General features: G+C 44.8%; 1 long non-coding RNA gene across 2 annotated transcripts; it reads right to left on the reverse strand.

Annotated features, from left to right (window-relative positions):
* Positions 1-8,478: 8,478 nt before the first annotated feature.
* On the reverse strand, positions 8,479-11,952 carry LOC127664050 (uncharacterized). 2 transcript variants are annotated; one of them, XR_007973091.1, is made up of 4 exons: positions 11,740-11,952; positions 11,425-11,559; positions 11,197-11,256; positions 8,479-8,783 (listed from the first exon to the last, which is right to left on the reverse strand). It is a non-coding gene; the product is annotated as an uncharacterized LOC127664050 (long non-coding RNA). The 2 variants fall into 2 exon arrangements; XR_007973090.1 differs by having other exon boundaries at positions 11,425-11,571.
* Positions 11,953-13,526: the final 1,574 nt, after the last annotated feature.

A 13,526-nucleotide genomic window follows, 5' to 3' on the forward strand; every position in this document is an offset into this window, starting at 1 on the left:
GAGTGTGTCCCTTTCCCTTAATATTCTGACGTTGGTGGGTTGACCTCATACCAAGGCAGGCCCCACTTCCCAAAATAGCTAGGCAACACAAACTAGACTCGGTGGGGGGTAGGGGAGAAGAAAAGAAAACAGAAATAATCTCAACGTGGGGTGAGAAAGGATTCGAGGGAGGTAAGGGGCGTGGGGATTGAGGTAGACAGGTCCAAAAGTATGAAAAAGAAGCAAAAATGTTTGAAACAATAACATCTTCAAAACAAAAAATAGACACACGGAAAAACCTTTAAAAAGAATACAACTTGAGCTCTGAACGGTACGGAACTGGTTTTGTAGATAATTTGAAGGTAATGAAAAGCATTTAAAATATTATGCGATTCCACACATGGCAGGATGTGTCCCGGTGTTTTGTCTCTTCATTCTTTGTCTTACTTTTTAAAGCTCTTCATTTTGCAACCATTTCCAGCCTTGGGAAAAGGTTTCACCAACAGAACACAAACGTTCACCACATTTCCCTTGCTCGGTTTCCCCACGTGCAGCACACAGATCAGAAAGGGTGTTTAGCGAAGATGTGCCGTGACCTGCTAACGTGCAGGCCGAGTTCACAACTGTCCCACGTCCACAGTTCACGTGGATGTCCTGTTCAGGGCTTTCTAACCACAGGCCTTCTCCAAGCTCAGCACGTGACCTGCTCCTGGCCTTTCTCTGGCTCCCGAGCCTCCAGCCTTCAGGGACGGATTTTTGAGACTCTCTGCCTGTCAGACTCGTTAATCCCTGATAGAGGTTGCCTAAGAAGACTGAAAGCGACCTGCCATTTTGTAGGATGCTCCTTTTGGGGTTTTTCTGATGACTCCTCAGAGTTCAGGTTGTTTTTCTTCCCCCAAGAATACTTATATACTGTATAACCATGGTCACGGGACAAAATACAGAATTTGTTTATGCGAAATATGTTTATATATAAAAGAAAACTCAATGTTATTCTGAAATTATAAGTTTACAGCGCACTCTGTGTTTTTGAGAACTGCGGACTGTCTAAGCATGTGTGATCGTGCACATGAAGACTGGATTTAGGTACCACTTACCGACTAACAGGCTGGCGAAGACATCGTGCACAGGTTTCTCCATTGAAACGTTGTGTTTCCCCATCCCCTGCCCCTGCTTTTTTTAATTAGTAAGTCTGTTGCAGAGATATTCTGAATCTACATGGATATCCTATTTCCCAAGTTTAATATCCATGGGTGAATGATTGGTCCAGTGGCATTTGCAAAATGGGGACTTTGCATATCCATTCATTACTCCTTTCCTATTTGCTTCGACTCTGTAAAAGAGCCGCGAGAGCTTCCTGATTTCTTCATTTTGAGGTTTTTGAGACAGAGTTTTCTCTGTGTAGCCCCAGCTATCCTGGAACTCTCCGTAGACCACGCTGGCCTTAAACTCCGAGATCCGCCTGACTCTGCCTTTAATTCCAAGGTTGTGTGCCACCACACCCAGCCTTGATTCTTTATTCAGCTACCAAGGCAGGTAATCAGCACACAGGACATAGTCTGTCTTGTGGACTAACTGCTCAGACATGGCTGTAGGAAGGGAAGAGCTCCCCCTCCCCCCAGAAGTTCTGCTGGCCTCTCCCTGCCCTGTGGGGAGCTCTGCTGTGCCCTCTGAGAACTTCCTTGTAAGGTAGGATCCTCTCATCTCCCACTTTCTTGTTCTGACCCTGGACGCCACCTCTTCTCAAGATCTCCTGACCTGCTTCCTGAGAAGCCAATGGGAAGAGAAGGCAGAAGAATCAGTTAGTTCACTGAGTCATTTCAAATGCCTGAGGCTCCTGAGACAGTGTCTTAGAAAGGCAGGCAGGCAGGCAGGCAGGCAGGCAGGGGAGAAGGACAATATGGAGGGAGAGAGGAAAGAAAGGAAGGAAGGAAAAAAAGGAAACCAAGATTGGGAGCAGAGATTCAATTCTATTACTCTTTCTGTTCTCTTTATAACTGACTCCTATTTTTAAATTTCCTATTGGCCATTGCGGGTCTGTAGAAGTGATGTTATTTTCTTTCTTTCTTTCCTTCTTTCTTTTGTTTTGTTTTGTTTCTGTTTCTTCTCTCTCTCTCTCACTCACTCTCACCCTCTCTCTTTTTCTGGGTAGCCCTGACTGTCCTGAGACCCTCTCTGTAGACCAGACTGGCCTTGAACTCACAGAGATCTGCCTGCCACTGTCTCCCAAGAGCTGGGAGTAAGGCTGTGGGCCCCAGAACACAGCAAGAAGTGCAATCCTTTTCATAGACTGTCTCATATTTAACATCAAATTTAGAGCCTCTGATGTGTTCCTATACATAATTTCTTTTAAAATATGTGATCAGATCAAATGCCAGGAATGAGCTTGCTTGGCTTCACTTCTGTTTTCACCCATTTCCTCCCCCTCCCTCCCCTCCCCTTCCCTCTCCTCCCTTCCCCTCCCCCTCTCTCCCTTCCCCCCCTCTCTCCCTTCCCCTCCCCCTCTCTCCCTTCCCCTCCCCCTCTCTCCTTTCCCCTCCCCTTCTCTCCCCTTCCCTCTCTCCCCCTCCCCTCCCCTTCCCTCCTTTCCCCTTCCCTCCCCTTGCCTCCTTTCCCCTTCCCTCCCCTTCCCTCCTCTCCCCTTCCCTCTCCTGCCCTCCCCTCCCCTTCCCTCTCCTCCCCTCCATTTCCCTCCCTTCCCCTCCCCGCCTTATCAGTTTGGTCAGAGTTGATGTTAAAGTAAAAACACAGAGATGTGAATGTAGACATTTCTTCCAAACCCAAAGAGAGTGCATTAAAGGTGCCAACAGGTATTTGCTTTAGACTTTTGGCTTGAGATCTTTACTAAATTAAAGATATTTCCTTCATTGATCTAGGATTCTAGGAAACTTAATTTAGTCGTAAATGTTTGTGTTTGCCTTCTACTGTTGACTTTGGACACAATCATATAAATCATATATGTTACATTATTATTCACTGGACTTTTATTATTATTACTGCAGTGATGAAGATCAACTCTACGTACTAGGGAAACGACCTCTGACCTTAACCTTTTTATTTCATCAATGAATGGGACAAGGCTTCTTTTCTCATGTTTGCTCACCTTTGCAGTCCCTGTCAGATACAACTATTGTAAACTATAGCCTTGTGTGTGTGTGTGTGTGTGTGTGTGTGTGTGTGTGTTGTTTATTTTAAAGACAGGATTTCTTTGTGTAGTCCAGGCTGTCCTGGAACTCACTGCCTGGCTACAATATTGTGTTTAAAATGTTTTAACTAATTTAGTTATGCATACGTTTAGTTCTGAGAGTTTATATTTCCATATGTCTGCAGGAAGTCAAGGAAAGGAGTTGAATTCCCAGGAAGTGGAATCCACGTTGTAAGCTGTCTGACATGGATGTTGGGAACCTTCTTGGGCCCTCTGGGAGATGCAACAAGTGTTCCTAGCTATTGGGCCACCTTCTTAGCCTTCATTGGATTGTTCTTTCAGACTCACTTATTTTGAAATATGGTGTTTTTATTTAAAGTCAGTGTGTGTGTGTGTGTGTGTGTGTGTGTGTGTGTGTGTGTTAGTACCCTCTTGTTGAGCTGCACCCAGCTCTTTCATTGTCTTGACTGATGCCATATTATAGGCTACAGGAAACTCTGTTCTCTTTTTAATACTGCCTTTGTCTGATTTTGAAATCATTAACAATTGTTTTTCCAAAATGAAAATAATGTATTTTTATGTGTGCATGTGTATAGTGTGTGCATATGTGTGTGGGTGTGGGTGTGTGCATGGTTGTGCTTAACTATAAAGAGGGATGGAACTCCAGGATTTCTGTGTGTCAGGCTAGCATTCTACGAAATGAGCTACATTCGCAGTCATGTGGTCACGTATGGTTTGAAGAAAGAAGAAAGATAATTCAAGGGGTGGGGGAAGCAGTCTTTTTCAAGAAATAATGCTGAGACAAATAAATGAATATCCACATGGAAAAGAATGGAATTTGACCCTGTGCCACATTATACAAAAAATTAACTCAGAGCAGGAAATGGTCCTAAAAGCAAGCACTAAAAACCATATAACTCTTCAAAGAAAAAAGGAGAAATGTATCTTTGTGGCTTTGGGTTAAGCAAGAGCTTCTTGGCTAGGGCACCACAGTCGTAAGTGATCAAAGACTGATAAATAGAACTTGGTCAAGACCAATTTAAAACTTGTGTGGGGTAAGGCGGCACTCACCCTAAGCCCAGCACTTGGGAGGGGATGGGGGAGGCTAGGAGCTTAAAAGCAGTCTTAGCTACACACTAGGGGAGGCGTCTGCATGAGCTCTGTCTCAATATAAATAAATAGGGAGCTGGGGAGATGGATCAGGGGTTAAAGCACTCTGTGCTCTTCCACGGGACCTGGATTTGATTCCCAGCACCCACGTCATGGCTTACAACCATCTGTAACTCTAGTTCTAGGGAGATTTGATCCCCTCTTTCATGGGCATCAGGTATATAAGTAGTAAAGACACACATGCAAGCAAATCAGCATAAATATTAAGTAAGATAGATTAATAAATAATAGATGAATGCACACATAAATAGGGGCTGAAGAAGTTGCTAAGTGCAGGAATGTGATGCTCTACCAGAGGACTTGAGTTTGGTTCCCAGAACCCACATTAATTAGCTCACCAATAGGAACTGTATCTCTTGGGAAATCCAATGCCCTCTTCTGGCATCTATGATAACTGGAATTATCATACATACATACATACATACATACATACATACATACATACATGCATAGGTACATAAGTAAAAATAGAATAAATCCTTAAAATTAATTAACTAATAAATTAACGGAAAACATTCGCTCCTCCAGTGATACTATGCTGTAAATGAAAATGGCACAGAGATTGGGTAAACACATTATTAAATCGTGTATTTCATAAGAGGGTTGTGTTGAGGAAACTTTAATACTCAGTAAGCAAATGACAACCCAATTAGGAGTGTAAAAGGCATTGGAGTAGGCATTTTCCTGGTGGCTACCAAACATGCACAGAAGCTAATGATTACATTACAAGAAATGCAAGTACAACCACAATGACATGCCACCTCACACCTCCCAGGATAGCTGGGACAGAAAGAAGATGCGCAGATGGGAGGAGGGTGCTGAGAAGTTCAAGACGCCACGTATGTAAGGGCTGAGGACAAAGATGATGAAGTCACTTGGCAGTGTTTAAAAAGGTAGATACGGATATGGGAACAGGGCAGTGGTGGCGCATGCCTTTAATCCCAGCACTTGGGAGGCAGAGGCAGGCGGATTTCTGAGTTCGAGGCCAGCCTGGTCTACAGAGTGAGTTCCAGGACAGCTACACACACACACACACACACACACACACACAAAACAAACCTGTGGGGGGAGGAGTGGATACATGGTTACCTCATGACTCAGCAAGACAGGATCTCAGAGCCACATGCCTGGAACACACTGTGGAGTGCAAGCTGACCTGGATGTCAAAATCCTCCTGCCTCTGCCACTGATTACACTCGGATTACAGATGTACCTCACCCTATCCTGCTCATGACCAGGCGGTGTATACATAGAAGTATAATCAAGGAAATTAAGACTGCATTCATACACAAATGGGTACACTAGCATTCACAGCGCCATTGTATATAATAGCTCCAGAATGGAAATAGCTCAGATATCAGCCAGCTGATGAGGCAGCAAAACACGGCATGCCTACCTACTGAAACATTATAATAAGGAATGAATATGTTCACAAGAGCTGCAACATATGAGATTTGAAGACATTATACCACATGGAAGAAACTAGTTATAAAGATAACATTGCCTATCATTTTAGACAGGCATCTGGGATAGGCATGTCTATAGGGACAGACAGTGAACCCTGGGCTGCTGGGGCTAGAAGTGTCAGCGTGACGTTGGGAAGGGAACTGGAAAGTGGCTGCTTCAGGTTTTCAGGGTAGTGAAAATGTTCTAAAAGAAGACTACGACAATTATTGCACAACTCTGAAAATACTAAGGCCGTTGGAACGGAGATACACTCTAATGGGTGAACTTTACAACAGGCAAATTTATGTTCCATAAAACCTGTAAAGAACAGAGCTTGGAGTCTGTCCCTCACAACAGTAGGTAGGTTACAGAGCTGGACCAGAGGTGGAGAGGGCTCTTGGGCAGCACATTTACTAGATGATCTTTCTTGCTAGACACAGCCATTTCTATTTGTGCTGCAGTGGGGTGAGCGAGCACAGTTTTAGCCAGGTCTAAAGTGAATATCCTGCTCCCTGGCCTCTGTGTACAGCAGCTTCATGTGCACATCCAAGGCAACGTGTGCTCTCTCCAGGTCAGAGTCCTGATCGCCGGGTATCCACATCGCTCCTGTCTGCTGGATCTCTGGTATGTGTCCTTGGCTTTGGTCTTCTCGCTTGACCCAACTTGGAATGGATGGGCCAATGTCCCCAACTACCACAGATGGCCCTGTGTCGCTCTTTGGTGGGTCTGTACTCCTTAGAAAGTGACATCATCTTTTGCCCAAAAATTCCTCAAACTTCAGGAGTTTTATCTCAGTTATCTATCTATCTATCTATCTATCTATCTATCTATCTATCTATCTATCTATCTATCTATCTTTCTATCTATCTATCCATCCATCCATCCATCTATCTATTTATTTAGTGTATTCACCATTGCTCTCTTCAGACACACCAAAAGAGGACATCAGACCCCATTGGGAATTGAACTCAGGACCTCTGGAAGACCAGTCAGTGCTCTTAACCACTAATCCAACTCTCCAGCCCTTATCTTAGATTTTTAAGAGCACTACACCAGGCCTCCTTCTGCATTTGAGTGTTAATTTATAATACTTGTGCTTTCAACACTCCATTGTCTTTGGCTCTCAGTGTGTTTGTTCTGTGTTTGACTGTAGGTGGAATCTATTCGGGCTGATAGTTAGCTCTATCCAAACCTTCTGGCACATTAATATTTGCTGTGCTGGCCTTCCTTTCTGTTGTTCGCTCCTGCCTTCTGCTGCATAGGTCACACTTTCCTTGCCTGGTTTGGAAGTAATGTACCTGGTTTTCTGGTTGCTTCTTTTGTCTTAGGACATAGTCTCCTGGGAATGTCCTGGTTGTCCTCAAGCTTGTGATGGTGGTGTTCCATCCTGAGAGCAGAGGTCCTCACGGCCATCAGCTCCTTACCCTTCCTCCATCCTATCTGATACAAATGCACATTAGAGTTGAAATTCTAGATTTTCCAAAATAACTGTCAGAAAAATGCTCAGCCCCTTGCTTTACTGCCTTGAACAGGAAGTTTCTGGGGACAGTTCTCTTGCTTCTAGTAGGTCCCCCAGACTGTTTTCTTATGAAAAGTGGATTTGGGGTTAGTTCACAGCCTGAGGTAGATAGGAGAGCGTTTTCATTATGCCTTTGATTTTGTTCACTTGAGCGTTCTCCCCACCCCACCCCCATCTCTCTCTCAATTTATTTTTTCAAAAGTTAGGGGCATTTGTCTGGAAATAGCACCCTAGGCACTAGTACATTTCCTCTCCTTGTTTAAGAGTCTTGCGCTGTTGCCATGTGTCCAGAGGTCATGTTTCCACATGAAAGGGCAGCCTGACCCTTTCTCTGCTGTGGCGAGTCACTCTTCACTCCTGAAGGCCTTAAAGCATTTCCTATGTGTGAGGCAGGCTGGATTTCTTGGCCATGCGTGTGATTTCCTATCCTTCCTTCCTAGTTTTATTTTGTTTTTCAAATCTTAGGAACATTTCCTTTTTTGAAGAGGGGGCAATACTCTCCACTTTATCCCCCTGCCAATCCCGCTGACCCTCTTCTTCTATGACCTTTGTGACCTCTTTCCTCTCTCTTTCTTTTCTCCTTTCTCATTGTCTTCTGGGAAAATCCCTCAATCTAATCTTGCAGCTCAATCAATCATCTTTGGCTGTTTCTTCTACATCTCTTGTTTATGTTGGATGCTTATTGTCTCCACTTTTGGGGGATACTATAGTTACAATTTGAATTGCAACAATATTACAATGTATCAAAAGAATAATGCCTAAAAGTAGATTTCTTAATCTTAAATTATTTCACATTTAAAGCTGGGGGGGGTCACAAATTAAGAAAAATAAGATGTCGTGAAATATGGTGTGTGTGTGTGTGTGCAATACACAAACCTAGAACACTGTGTATTTTAGACACATCTTCAGTCCTTTCCAAAGCCATCTTCTCAGTGACAAGAACTTTGCTGCACGCCTTTGGAATACTTGATGGTGGGTTGCCACTGTGATACAGGCACCTTCTGGGAGTTGCATGGGTGGGTGACTTCCCAGCAGATGGCCAGAACCTCCCTCGGGGATGGGAGGAATGAGAGCGACAAGGGTGCCACCAAGCTTGAGCACAAGAATCGGGGAACAAGTGAACAGACCAGGGCTTAAGGCTTCAGACAAGGGCTTGCAGCTCCCATGTCTGTCAGACGGTACAGGGGTGAAGGAAAAGGAGCACACATCAGAGAAAGACTCCGGGTAAACAGAGTAACTTTTCCTTGTTACATAATCATTGCAGAATTAAATGGTAAGACACCGGACTCTGGGTGATGACGTGCAGCAGACACTGGCTGTGCTCAGGGCGCGCTCTCACTCTTCACTGCCGCTGTTTGCCTCCTCTTGCCCAATCCCATCATCACCACGTGGAACCACGGGTCTGTCAGATAACCACAGGTAACATGCACACAAGCGTGTGCGTGTGTGGAAATGTCTAGAAGAGTCAGCAGCAATGCATACCTCGGTATAACCTTTCCAGGAACAGAGACTGAGAGAGCTTATCTTAAAAGAAATGCAAAAAAAAATTACAGGTGGAAAAAAGAGAATTTTTAAAAACTCTTCATGTCTCACAAGAGTTTCATTTAAGCTAGTTGAACTAGTAGAGAAATTGACATTTTCTTTTTTAACAAATGAAAACAAAACACACAGTCAGCTTCTGTGTGCATTGATGTGTGTGCACATGCATATGTGTGTATGTGTATATGTGCAAGGTAACTGTGAATGTGTGAGCACACCTGTGTGTTCATATACGCTTTGTGTAGCCTGATTGTACATGTATGTGTGTGCATGTGACATGTGTGTGCGCGCACACACACACACACACACACACATGTATGCATGTCTGTGTGGCATCTGCTGCTATTATCCACCAGCAAAAGGCCTTAACCGCATCAGCAGTGCCACAGAGAGAGACTTGGAGGATTCCCATCCCAGCAAGATGGCTTCTGCCCTGGGAAACAGAGCCACTGTTCATGTCACAATTAACATGTTAGCAGAATTGGAACATAACCTGTCTGTCACTCGAAGGCGCCTTCCATTTCAATAACGGTGTTGCATTGTGATGTGTGTCGTGGTGTGGTGGCTGCCAGCCTGTGGTGCGGGTACATGGGACATTCTCTGTGAGCCCCTGTGCTTTCCAGCGTCAGTGCCTGAACACACTTTTGTTGACACAGTTAGGTCCTAAGGCTTGTTGTTGTGCTTACAGTCCAGTTGAGGATCATTTTAGCAAAGGAGACTGGATCTCAAAACAAAATTAAAATAGCACCATCATTCTCCTCTAAAAATGACAGGAGTGTTAAAGAAACAAACCGGTTTTGCAATGGAGGGAAGAGGATTGCCACTTTTTAAATATCTATTCTAAAAGCCAGGCATGGCATACATGGCTATCTCTATAGTGGCAGTGGGAGGCTAAGCAGAAAAGCCCCAAGTTCTAGGCCAGCCCGGGCTTCATCACAAGACTTCATCTCAAATAACAAAAATGGAGGTTGGAGAGGTGGCTCAATGGTTTAAAGCGGTGTCTGCTCTCCCAGAGGTCCGATTGCCAGCATCTACACGGAAGCTCACAGCTGCACACAACACCAGTTCCAGGAGATCTGGAACCTTTTGTGGTCTCTGCCTGTACCAGGCAAGTACACAGTGCACTGACGTTCATGTAGGTAAACAGACGCTAAACAATAAAATAAATAAAAAATAATAATCCAAACAAAAAGAACCACCACAAATACAAATTTCTTAACAATTGTCCTGGCACCTGACTTAAAGAGAGTACTGTATGCGTAAAAGCTCTGAGACTTTCTTTCCCAGGGTTTCCTGGGAAACTCCAAAGACTGAGAGAAATGGGTCAAGTTAGCCGCCTCCATCTTGTAGGAGTGTTAGCTAGATACGCCTGGTAGGCTTGTCATCCAGGTCCACCCACACGGGAGAGCAAGTGTCCTCCTTGGGCCTGTTCCCTCAGTCTCCACTTTCTGTTTATAGCTGTATATGTGTAAGGAACTCAGGAATACCTAACATGGTCAGGCACACTAATCTTTACCCAACTCCTCTGCATTGGTGGGAGAGCTCCCATATTTTGAAGCAAGGATCCTGTCAAGCCATAATGGGCATAACAGAACTCCAGGGAGCCAGTGCTGCCTGCCCTGCTGGAAGGGCCCTTCCTTCTGCTGACTGGTATCACCAGTCTTTTATACTTTTATACCGAGTCCACTGATAATACTGCAATTGTTTCTCTCTATAACTGATGACCACATAGAAACCATCCTTCTAGAAGCTGAACTATTCTAGGGAGGATCCCTCACCAAAAAAAAAAAAAAAATTGCAACAAGTCTTAGACAATATGACTTTATAGGTAGACAGAAGCCATAGAAAAAGAGTTTGGGTATAGCCTCATCCAGAAAAATCTGACATTTTCTTCAAATTCATGGAATTTCTAAGTCTGGGTATAGCCGGAATCTGTGTGGTATGAGGTGAATCATTTGATTCCTTCAGACTCAAGCTGCCCCATTCGCAACATGACTGTGATGTCTATGGTTGGGCGTGGCCTGGAAAGACCCACACAGCCTTCAGTTGTGCCTAGAGGCAGACACTGTCACGTGACAGTACAGCATGGGTGAGGTACAAAAGTTCCTAGCTTTTCCTCCTACAAGGTCTCCAGGTTGACAGAGGTTTTAGTCTGTTTGTGCCTTGCGTTTATCATTTTCTACTCAGCAAGACCCTGAGAGAAGCAACTTGGAGGCTTATGTTTGGTTGAATACAATACAACATGACGGAAGCAGTGCCTGGCTCTGGCTCTGGCTCTGGCTCTGGCTCGCGATCTTGCCAGGAGGGCTGTTCCCGTCTTTGCCATGAACAGAAAAGAAGGACAAGGAAGGAAACAAGGTCAGGCTGCGAGCCTCAAGGCCCGCCTCCAGGAACGTACCTCCTCCAGCTTGGCTCAATCACCTCCCGGTGTCACAACCTCCCAGGACAGCGCCACCATCTGGGGACCAAAAGTTCAAAAACATGAGCAGGGGTGGGGGTGGGGGTGGGGGGGGGTAGGGAGTATTTCACATCCAAACAATAATGTGATTGTTGTCCTCAATTCTTTGTAAATGTAGAAACGATGCTGTGATATTATTTCACAAATACAACAACTTGCCGTTGATACCTGGTTTGAAAGAAGATTGCCAGATGGAACCACGGGCGTTCAGCTGACTGCTTAGACTTCTGTTATCTGGGCTTTTGCAAGCCTCCACTTCCACAACTGTGAAGTGGACATTTTTTCTCCTTCACACACAGATTCCTGTGGGAGAGACTGAGATAATTTATGGGCAGGTTTCTCAGCCTGCTTTTCAAAGCTGTTGGCCATAAGGCCCCCACTGGCCTTTTGAGAGCTAGCATAGAGGTTTCCCAATTTTCAAGAGGTTTTAAAAGTAACAAGCCAAAGAAATGTTAGCTGGAATGATAGGTCAATTTAACTAACCTCAGATGGTTGCAGAAACAATTCGCTGATTCATTAAATCTGCCAAGTACAGGACTTTTCGTATTTTTCTGTCAAAGGAGATCCATTCACTATCTTATCGTTTAATTGGAGAGTATCTGTTTATAGAGAGCTTGTTTGTCCCGAATTGTCCCTTTGTCTCCCCTGCTCTGCAGACTGCTTCTTTTAGGGGGAAGTGCCTGTGTGCAGGCACCATTTCTTTCGTGGTTTTAGACGAGTTTTTTGACTTGAGGATATTTATGGACAGAGACTCAGGTTGGGGGGGAGGGGTGAAAGGAGAAGCGCCTTGACCAATCAGAAGGCGCTCTGACTCAGCTCATTTGCATCTCACAGCCCCCTTTTCAGCGGCGCAGCGACTCCGGGAGAATTATCATTGGGGCGACTGTCGCAGCTTAGCTACAGTTTCCCTGCCGCCAGGGTCCTGCCAGGGTCTTGGATGATCGATGTTTCTGGAGTGTATGAGGCGCTTAGGCCGGCAGAGCTGTCTGGCGACGGTAGAGTCGCGCCCATCACGTGATCGCACCTGAAAAGACACGAATGGCAATGAGCCTTTTGCTCCCTGGTATCACTGCGCCCAAACACACTGATTGATAGCTTGCTATTTCTCTATGCTGCAGTGTGACATCAGGACCTACAACAAGGCAAGCACATACGAAAAAGGCTTTTAATGCAAAAGCCCATCCCCCTGTTTTGCAATTCTGTTGTTTTAAAATTGGGAAGCGTGTAACTAGGGCCAAAATCCAAACAAAAACAAAAAAGCATTAAATAACGCTTCAATTAATTGTATTCATTCTTCTACAGTTTCTGTGAAGAGTTTCTTGACCTGTTCTTAGTTGGTTTCTTTAACAGAAGCTCTAATATTTCATGTTCCCAGTTTTTCAACGCTCTCTGGTCACTTCCAGATTCTGGCTTGCCAATAGGCCCACAGTTGAAAACAGAGCTTATGTGAGGATCTGCACCAAAGCCTATAATGAATGTCAGAAAAGAGACAGGAACCTTCCTAAATGCCCTGTGGGCTGGGGCACTGTGGAGTTCCAGGAGTAATTCTAGAGGAGGATTAAACTTTCAAAACACTGTGTTAATATTTGTGTACATGAAGCAATTTAAGGAGAAAATTTAAAAAAAAATGGAAAGGAAAGCTCAGACACAAATGTGATTTGTGCCAGACACACCCAGGCCAGAGGTGGGGGAAACGCACATTTAGCAATCCATGTGGGGGGGAGCAGGACGGAGCCGGCAGTCTCCCTGCGCATAGCCTTCTGGAATGGTTTTCTCTGAAGGCCTTCGACCTTTCTCATCTGGAAAGCTGCCTGGCTCCCCCCACACACCCCAGTACTGTCTTCCCAGGAGATCCAGCTCTGTCCGTATTTGCTTCAGACATGGAAATGGTGCTGTATGTTAGTGTTTGTGGCAAAGAAGTGAATAGGGAAAATGAAGGCACATTAAGGTCTACATAAGCTTAGAGATCTCTTACCCTCAAAATCTGTTGGAATAAACTATTAAAAATTTATATTGGATTTTTGCTCATAGAGACAATGCTGACAAACCACACAGAGAGGCTGAGAAGAAGCTGGGCTTCTGCAGGCTGGCTCCAAATCTCATTCTTCATCCTGTCCCCTAGAGCTGAGGGTAACTGAGTGGCTGCTAGACATTTGGGGGTTCCGCAGCCCTGGCAAGGCAGGGTAGCCAGCCAGGCTGGCGGACGGTAGGGCCATGGCACAGAGGAAGCTATTAGTAAAAACTAGTAAAAACTAGAGTAAGACACGTAT

The sequence above is a fragment of the Apodemus sylvaticus genome, chromosome 13 (assembly GCF_947179515.1).
Source record: "Apodemus sylvaticus chromosome 13, mApoSyl1.1, whole genome shotgun sequence".
In the NCBI taxonomy this organism is placed as follows: domain Eukaryota; kingdom Metazoa; phylum Chordata; class Mammalia; order Rodentia; family Muridae; genus Apodemus; species Apodemus sylvaticus.